This window comes from Acomys russatus, chromosome 22, assembly GCF_903995435.1.
Source record: "Acomys russatus chromosome 22, mAcoRus1.1, whole genome shotgun sequence".
Taxonomy (NCBI): domain Eukaryota; kingdom Metazoa; phylum Chordata; class Mammalia; order Rodentia; family Muridae; genus Acomys; species Acomys russatus.
In genome coordinates this window covers 12,848,228-12,858,160 of record NC_067158.1, presented here as the reverse complement: position 1 = coordinate 12,858,160, position 9,933 = coordinate 12,848,228, and positions in this window count along the sequence as shown.

The window sequence follows — 9,933 nt, the reverse complement described above, 5'->3', positions numbered from 1 at the left end:
AGTAAGGCAACAGCAGATCGTCCGAAGGAAATGGGCTTACTGGTGCAAGCTGAGCAGAGTCTGCTCCTAACAAGAACTCTTTGCTGTCTGGGTTTTTTTTTTTTTTCTTCTAAGTAAATCAAGCAATAGTCCAATATTCAGGGCCAGCAGGACACCTGCTCCCAACCAGGATAGGAGGCTGTGCTACAGAACTAGTGGGTATCCACTCTGATACAAACTGATGAGCACCTGCCAGGAAGGAGGTCCTGTTTTGGATGTTGGAGTTATATTTAAAAAAAAAAAAAAAAGTTCTCTGCACTCCTAGGAAGTATTTTCCAATGTACATTAAGATGCCAATGTTGGCACTGGAGAGATGGCTCTGAGGTTAAGAGAATTGCCTGCTCTTCCAAAGGTTCTGAGTTCAATTCCCAGCAACCACAGGGTGGCTCACAACCATCTGCAATGAGATCTGGTGCCTTCTTGTGCCCTGCAGGTGTACATGCAGGCAAAGCACTGTATACTTAATAAATAAATAAATCTTTTTTTTTTTTAAGTTGCCACTGCTGTTAAATACTCTAACGAGAAAACAGACAGAGTCTCAGAGTGGGATGTACAGCAGAAGGCCCGCCCACACGTGTCATCTGAACAGTAACCCAAGTCTGTTCTACAGCAAGAAGTTTCAATGGCCTGAGAGGGGAGTGACCCATGGCTGTTCAAACACCAGGGGCGGCAGGCCCAATCCATTCAGAGTGAGTTGGGCAGCCAGTGGAAGGAAAACCTGGCTAAACATGAAGGCTCGGAAGTGGAAAAAAGCAGCTGGACGAGGGAGGTGTCCATAGAGGTGACACACTGCGATTGGATTCTGGGAATGTTTTGAAGATAAAACCAAATTGCCTTCGGTGAAAAGGGTGGTGCTGAGAGAAAGGAAGACAGCAAGGACTCCAAGAATTCTGACTGGGGACATGTAAACCTACACACTGCCCTGGTGGAGCCTGAGTGAAGTATGTCGGGAGATCAGGGCCAGGGTAGGGGGCGTGGGTTTAGGACCAAGCTTTCCAGGAGGGAGAGTGACTCTGGCTTGAAGTGCTGGGGTTCTGTGCGTAGGAATGTCAGCTTATCGTGTCCCGACCAGAGTTTAGGGAATGCGTGGGAAAGACAACATGATGATTTTGGTAGCAAGCGGGAATATTTTGTTGCTGCCAACCTGAGTCACATCACCTTCCTTAGGAAATGTTCATTGTTGTCAGAAGGACAAAAAGAGGCGTCACAGTGCCCCATACTCTGGGAGTTTGACCAAGGGGCTGTCTTTTTGTCAGAAATGCACCCCCCCCCCCAACTGACTGTCTTGTCATCTTTTCTGCCCTGTTCAGGGCACGTGGCCTGCTCACTCATGAGTTATGAGTTAAAAAGAATGTCGACACCTGTTCACCACAGATGCCAAGGAACTTATGGAGACTCTTAAAGATTCCATGAGCAGGTGTCCATGATCCTGGCCTAGAAGGAGCTGCCTTCTGGGTTTGCAAAAGAAATGCCATGTCCTGGAGAGATGGCCCTAATGATCAATTACCCGCCCCCATAAACTCCCTAGTCATCCACTGTCCTCCCAGTAGACAGCTTACTCAGCATTGGGACTGGGGGCCCCTATGAATTCGATGCAAGAGGTGTTTGTGGAAATACACGCACCCTGGTGTCTCTGTAGGTCCGTGTGCCACAACTCAGAAATTGCTTCCTTTTGCAAGTGACAACAACGGTGGGTGGAAATTATCACCTTTGAGTCTGGCCCTTAGCTGCCAGATAGTCAGGGGACAAGTCTACTAAGAAGTGAAATCTACCTTCCTCAGGAGTCAATAGGGATCTTCATTTAAAAGATTTTCCTGGTTTTATTGATTAGCAGATCCTAGAGGATACTTACAATACAAATGCTAGGGAAGGCAGGTGGGGTAAGGCTTGCTAAAGCGTCAGGTTCAAATATGCCACTCCTTCAAAGCAATTGTCTAGGCTGCCGCCGCCGGCAGGATCAACTCCATCTCAGATGGGAACAAACAGAACTGGTCCCACCTCCAGCCAACCATGAATCTAGAGGCTGTTGCTAAGCTACGGAATAAGAAGTTAGAAGATGTAATTTCATGCAGTCAGGGACTTAAAAGAGAAAAGCTTGAAGATAAACCCCTCTAAACTAAGATCTTTAAATGTGATTCCAAGGATGTTATTAGCACCCTGAAAATATAAGGAAATTATACAAAGATTACAAAAAGCAATCATTCAGGATTCTACATCACAGCTCACCCACTAACTTATTTGACTTATTTTTATATTTAAAAACTGCCCTCCTTTTAATGTAACATGGTGTGGGGTATAATACACAAGACAACCCTGTGCTTACCTTCTATTAATCTCACTCACTTTGAATGTCTTAAACTTCCTAATCTGGTCTGTGAACCATTATCATTTTAAGAGCTGTTTAATGTTTAGGATTATGAACCCATGTTGAACTGGGCTGAACTAATCCTAATGTCTTTGTTTGGCTTTAATCAGCTCCTGTAGATACTGTGCTGCTGCCGACATGGGAGACCACAGCCACTTCTCCGACAGCTATGGCATTAGGTGTGAAGACGGGGCTCTCAAGGTCAACTTAAATGTACTTTCCAAGAGCCCTAATTGGATTTAAGTCCCTGATCTACTGAGAATCCACAGAAATAGGACAGAAGAAATTCCAGAAGCCCAGATTTTCTTAGACATGGCTGCCCACACAAAAACAGATACTGTCTTTTGTAGTTCCTATTAGGAGGTAAATTATGTACAGGAATTTGATAAGGCTAAAATATTTCAAAATTGGACCACGAATTAGCAGGAGCGCACACGCGCACGCGCGCGCGCGCGCGCACGCGCGCACACACACACACACACACACACACACACACACACACACACACCATGGCCTCTGCATCAGCTCCTGCCTCCAGGTTCCAGCCCTGCTTGAGATCCTGTCCTGACTTCCACCAATGATGAACTACGATCTGGAAGCATAAGCAAATTAACCCCTTCCCTGCCCAAATTGCTTTTGGGTCATAGTGTTTCATCACAGCAATAGAAACCCCATGACACCCATAATGGCAGGAAAGGCATGGCAACAGAAGCAGGAAGCTGAAAAATCACATCTTAATGCCACACCGGAAGCAGAGAAAGCAAACTGGAAGTGAGGCAAGGCTATAACCACTCAGACCCCACGGCTAGTGGTGTACTTCCTCCAACAAGGCTTTAGGTCCTACGAACTCCATAGCCTTCCCCAGAAGCACCAGCATCTGGGTGCCCAGTGTTTACACATCTGATCCTAAGAGGAGATTCTCCCTTTAAAGCACCACGTGACATTGACAAGAAACTAGAATCCAAAATACCTGGACCATATTAGGACCTCCTGTGATGAGTGGGTACGAGGAGCAGATAATGTCCTGAGTGGATATGTGCTGTTGACATGAGCACAGCCATGTCGTGGGTCTATGGCAACGGCAAGGCCTTCCCTAGGTCAGGCTCAGGGACTTCCTCCTCCAGGATGACTGTAGCCCGAGACCTTCCCCCTACAGAGACCCCCTTCTGATATTAGCTCACCCACCTCCTCACTATGATGCATATAATAAATGCACTGAGGGTTTGAGCTGCTTGCTGGTGGGTCGTGTCTCCATCGGCGTGCACGGCTCACCAGATCCCAGCCTTTCTGTGGGTGTATCTGTTGTTTCTTCGTTTCCTCATTGCCCGAGTCAGGCAATTCCAAAGCTCTGCGAGTCACATCAAATGAGAATCAGAAATGACAACAGATGGAGATTTACAAACCGACTGCCACAGAAAAAGAAGTCACATGGCAACAGCTATGAAGACACACTCACAGTTACTACTGATAAAGACTAAACTTTATAGTGAAATATCACTTATACCCAATAGTATCAACACACATACACACACACACAAAAGAAATATTATGTAATACCAAGGAATGACTAAGCCTGAAAGAGTCTCCTGCTCACTCTCTGAAAGCAGCAGGCTAGCATCCATCAAATTGAGGATAGATACGCCCAGCAAACAATTCAGCAGTCCTACTCCTAGGATTCAATCCAAGAGAAGCCTTCTCAGCTCTCCATGGAAGGTCCCTGGAAGATGCTTATTAAAAGATTATTAACATTTAGTATTGATTTATAATTTTAGTAAAATCAGTGGTTACTCCTTAACCAGCTTTATATCCAAATAACCACACAGAGAGACTAGGATATATTTCATTAGCCTATAGCACAATGCTGGGCAATAATTACTTCATCCTAAACCTCCTAGCTGCCTGGTGGTGGTGATGCACGCCTTTAATCCCAGCACTCAGGAGGCAGAAGCAGGCAGATCTTGTGAGTTGGAGGCCAGTCAGGTCTACAGAGGGAGTTCCAGGACAGCCAGAGCTGTTATGCATAGAAACCCTGTCTTGAAAAACCAAACAAACAAACAAACAAACCTCCAAGCTAGTATAGCTTCCTCCCATTCAGATTTGCCACATTATACTTGCTTTTCACTCATCTCCTAGATCTGGTTTATTTCTCCTGATGTTCCCCCGCCCCCATCCTCTCCACATACACCTCCCTTCACTGAATCAGGATGTCCCACCCTATTCTCTGTTATTGCTCAGCATTGGCTAGCTGGTTTTTATTGGCAATACAGAGAACAAATGATGACATGTTTGCACAAAGTTGAGACAGGAATATACTTAGAATAAATAGCACAACGCAATGTCTGGATTGAAACCAGAGAATGGGGTAGAGAAATCAGCATTTGAATGAATAAAGGTAAACTGCACACGGTCCACAAGAACACTGTGCCAACAGATGCTAATCACAGGATTATCTGTAGCACAGGCAACCGTGGGCAACTCAAGTAGCCTCATCCAAGAGGAAAACAGTCAAGCCCGCCACAGGACTTATGGGTAACAAATCACTCACCCCCCACTACCTGTCTCACAATCATTAGATTTTAAGTATCTCCCAAAGACCCATATGTTAAATGCTGCTGGCCAGTTAATTTTACTGGGGTTGAGTGGAAACTTTAAGAGGTGGCAGGGTGGTATGAGGCCAGCCTAAAGGAAGGAGGTGGGGCCACCAGGGTATGCCTTGATGGAGGCCCTAATCCCTTCTAGATCTTTCCTTCTTCCACTTCCCTTCTCCTATCGTGACCTGTGCCCTCCAGTGTTCCATGAAGCCCAGACATCCTCACACTATGAACCGTGGCCTGCTGGAATCTGGCCTCACTAGAATCTCACCTTTGCCTTGAAACTCGAAAACAAGCAATGGTTTTCTCCTCCTATTATCTGGCTATAATTAAAGCAAAAGAGCTGCAGGAGTACATGATCTGGGGGAAAGAGAAATGCATTTATTTGGTATCCTGATCAGCCACCATCTGAGCATGCCACAACAACCGCGGGTAACAGAGAACCTCTGGACATACTAGGCTTTGTTGGGGAGGTGAGCTCAGGACTGAAGGGCTAGGGGTGTTAATTAGGCAGAAAAAAAAGGCTGGGGAAAAGGACGTAAAGGAGATTTGGAACGGGCCACTGCCAAGCAGCACTGCTGCACCAGCATCCTCAGCGTTGGTCAAGCATCAGATTTGTACTCATTCAGAAGGCAAAAATCAGCCAGCCACAACAGACTTGTGGGCATCAGGGCCACCACGAGCAAAAGAGTCAGGGGAGCCCGCCATTGGACTGTTCCCTCTTCTGACTCCCACATGGGTCTCGAGGTATCATTTCAATTAACATTTGCCTAAGGATTTTTCTCTTTTCCCAGCTATAAACCTACAGTTTTCTATAAATCTACCCAACACACAACAGAGAGTCCTTTCTGTAAAAAATCATACCCTAGGGCTGGAGAGATGGCTCAGAGGTTAAGTGCACTGTCTGCTCTTCTAGAGGTCCTGAGTTCAATTCCCAGCAACCACATGGTGCCTCACAATCATTGGTAATGAGATCTGATGCCTTCTTCCAGCAGATGTACATACAGATAAGGCATTCATATACATAATAAATAAATCTTTCTTTTTTTTAATTTCCCTAGACCAGCAGTTCTCAGCTTGTGAGAACTCCTAAAGGACTCGCCTAAGACCATCGGAAACATAGATGTTTACAATATGCTTCATAACAGTTAAAAAAAAAAACTACAGTTACAAAGTAGCAATGAAAAAAAAAGAAAAAAAAACAAAGTAGCAATGAAAATAATTTTATGGTCAGGGATCATCACAACATGAGGAACTGTATTAAAGGCTCACAGCATTAGGAAGGCTGAGAATCACCTGCCTAGACCCTTTGCACACCTCACTGGCTCCTGATTGTTACCAGATTATAATCCCACCCAAGGCACCTCTAGGACTACTTTATCACCTCATATTAAGAGAGAGGGAGACAGAGAGACAGAGACACAGAGACAGAGACACAGAGACAGAGACAGAGACAGAGAGAGGAAAAGACAGTAGAGGTGGCTCAGTGGGTAAGGGGAGTGCTACAAAACTGAAGACCTAAGTTCTGTGTCTGGAACCCACATGGTAGAAGAAGAGCTGACTCCTGAAAGCTGTCCTCTGTGCATGCTCTCACACAATAAATAAAATATAATTAAAATATTTAGTGAGAAAGAGAAAAGGGGGACTTGCTCACAGCCCTTTGGGATGTAACTTCAGAGTCACTGTGATGGTAGAGGTGACAAACACTAAAACAAGTCACTGTGACTTTCCCTTGGGATGCCATGCCCAGTCTTGGATATTCTCATTCTTTCCCTGAGCATCTTTTTATTCTTAACTCTTAACTCACATGGTGACTCTTGGGCTGCCAAAATGGCTCAGCAGGCAGAGGCGCTTGCAGCCAAACATGACACCTGATGGCCTGAGAATTATCCCCAGGAGCTACAGAGGAAGGGAGCTGACTCTCATATGTTGTTTTACAACCTTCACATGCATGCCCATACACAGAGAGAGAGAGAGAGGGAGAGAGAGAGAGAGAGAGAGAGAGAGAGAGAGAGGATGGAGATCTGCAAAGGGACCTCCTTGAGTATTCAGGTAAATGACAGGGCATGCATGAAGACACATGCCGGGATCAGGATGAGAGCCGTCTAGGAATCAGAGAAAAGAGCATCACGCAGCACTCTTATCGCCACCACTGGCAATTAGCCTGTGACCATCAACCAACCTGGAGAACCTTGAAACTCACAGTTCATTGAGAAGCATGCTCTCTTTTGGAAGATCACCCTTATTACTTTTAGTAGTGTGCATTGTGTGTCCACGTGTATCCATGTGCATGCGAGTGATGGTGTTCACAAGGGTCCGAGTCTTCGGATTTCCAAGGAGCTGGAATAGCAGGTGTTTGTAAGCCACCTGATGTGGCTGTTGGGAGCCAAACTCAGGTCCTCTACAAAAGCAGCACTTGCTTTGAAGCACTGAGCCACCTCTCCAGCCCCATAAAGTGCCCTGGAGAGTCTAACTTCCATAGATAAGAATAATCATCCACGGGCTAAGTACTGTTCTCCTCGGTATGCCATGCCTTAAAAACAGGGATCTGGAAGATTCTGTTTCTACGAACGTAAGTTCACTCAACAACAGTCCAAGATACTGCAACAGTTTGAATAAGAACGGACCCCCATAGACTCATGTGTCTGAATGCTTGGCCATAGGGAGTGGCACCATTAGGAGGTGTGGCCTTGTTGGAGGAAGTGTGTCACTGTGAGGGCAGGCTTTGAGGTCTCCTGTGCTCAGTGTGGCACACAGTCCTGCTGCTGCCTGAAGATTAAGATGTAGATCTCTCAGTTCCATCTCCAGCACCGTGTCTGCCTACACGTAGCCATGCTTCCCACCATGATGATAACGGACTAAACCTCTGAAACTGTAAACCACCCCCAGTTAAACGCTTTCCTTCATAAGGGGTGCTGTGGTCACGGTGTCTCTTCACAGCAATGGAACCCTAACTAAGACAGATACTACCCAGCACCAACCAGATGAGAGTCACAGCGCCTGGTGTTTAGTCAAAAAAAAAAAAAAAAAAAATGTCAGTCAAGCCAAGAAGGGAGAGGAGAGTCGATAGATCAAAACTGACCAGAAATGACACAGAAAATTAATGAACAAGTACAAGAAGTGCACAAACAGTTACCACTATGTTCAAAAAGCTAAAGGAGGGGATGGAGAGATGGGGCCCCGGGGAGTTCAGTTCATAGCACCAGCTCACAGACATCTATTAGTCCAGCTCCAGAGAGCCTCTGACGTCCTCTTCTGGCCTCCATAGGCACTGCACTCATGTGCATCACACACACACACACACAGTTAAAAATAAAAATGAAACTGAGGGATGGCAGCTATGCAGCATAGCATGTACCGTGGTTGATCGCCTAGAGCCGGCATTCCTGACAGCTGTCTCTGATAAAGATTATATTCAATATAGGCTAGGATGTGAAATCAAAACTAGGTATGCTGACTCAGAAGGAGGGAAAAAAATCCAGGCATAATTTTAAAGGCATTATCAGTAATAAAGCCTCTATATCAAACTTTACATGAACTCTTCAAACCAGTTCTGATGAGCAAAACCAACAAGAGCCACATAGGTACCACTTTGAGCAAGACAACAGCCATGATGTGAGAGCAAACGGACCTGGAGCTGATGCCGCCGCCGGACTGAAGAAGAGAAAGCTGCGACAATGCAATCAACATCTCACAGACTTATAAAGAGATGGAATTTTAAGGGGATTTCTAATGAAGAAAAGATCAGTCCCAACGAGATTCATCGAGACGCCTTGTTACTGCTTGATGTCTGGAGGTGAGGGACTGATGAGGGAGATGGAGGTTTTCCTTGAGTGACAGGACCATGATGCTTTTCATACAAAAGGAAGATATAAGAAGGGCAGATATCACATCACTAGAAGTCAGCCAAAAGGATGGAATGGGAACAAAGGGGCTCAGATATATCCACCGTTGATTTTATAATTTTAGGTAATGAAATCTCTTAAAACCATTTTTTCATCTGTTTTCTTTTGGTGGAGTTGGAATAATTTTAGATGCTTTGGGGTTTCACGAAAGAATGGTATGTATATTTCAGGTAGTGTGTCCAGATTTTGTGGGGTTGTTGAAGGCAGGGGTTTAGAGGTAAGGTCTCTCTCACCGTGTAGCCCTGTCCACCTAGGACCCAGTATGTAAAACAGGCTACCCTCATCTCCTAGAGATCTGAGAGTGTCAGCCTCCCAAGTGCTGGAATTAAAGGCGTATGCCGTGACACTTGGCGTTCGTTGGGTTTTGGTCTTGTTTTTCTGAGGCAGAGTCTCATGTATCCCAGGCTGGCCTTGGAATTGCTCTTGCCAAGGATAACCTCCTACCTTGCGCCCCCTCCAAGTGCTGGGATTGCCACTGGGAGCCACCACATCGGGTTTACACAGTGCTAGGGCCCTGCTCAGAGCTTTGGGCATGCTGGGTCAGCATGGCATCAACCAAGCCACATGCCCAGCCCTACAGTTTATCTTTTGAAAATGCTCATTACAGACAATATCACATTTTTACTCATGAGTATATGCTTTGCCGTGTCTCACAACACTTAACTAAGATAAGTAACAGGCCGTTCTGTGAAAACCTCCCTTGTATTTTTTTTTCTTTTTCCTTCTTGCCGTTGCTCGCTGATAGTGTACATTGCAAGCTTGTTTTCAAATGCTGTTTTAGACTGTCCATCTGCTGTTACAATAACACCTTCATTATCTGTGAGCCATAAATAAATAAATAGTCTTTAAATTTTAATTTTTCTAAGGCTAGAAGATTTAACACATTAGAGCAAAAAGATCCATGGCAAGCTTCCAGGAATTAAAAAAAAAAAAATGCAGGCTGGGCAGTGATGGTGCGCACCTTTAATCCCAGCACTTGGAAGGCAGGGGCAGGCAGATCTCTGTGAGTTCTAGGCCAAGTTCCAGGACAGCC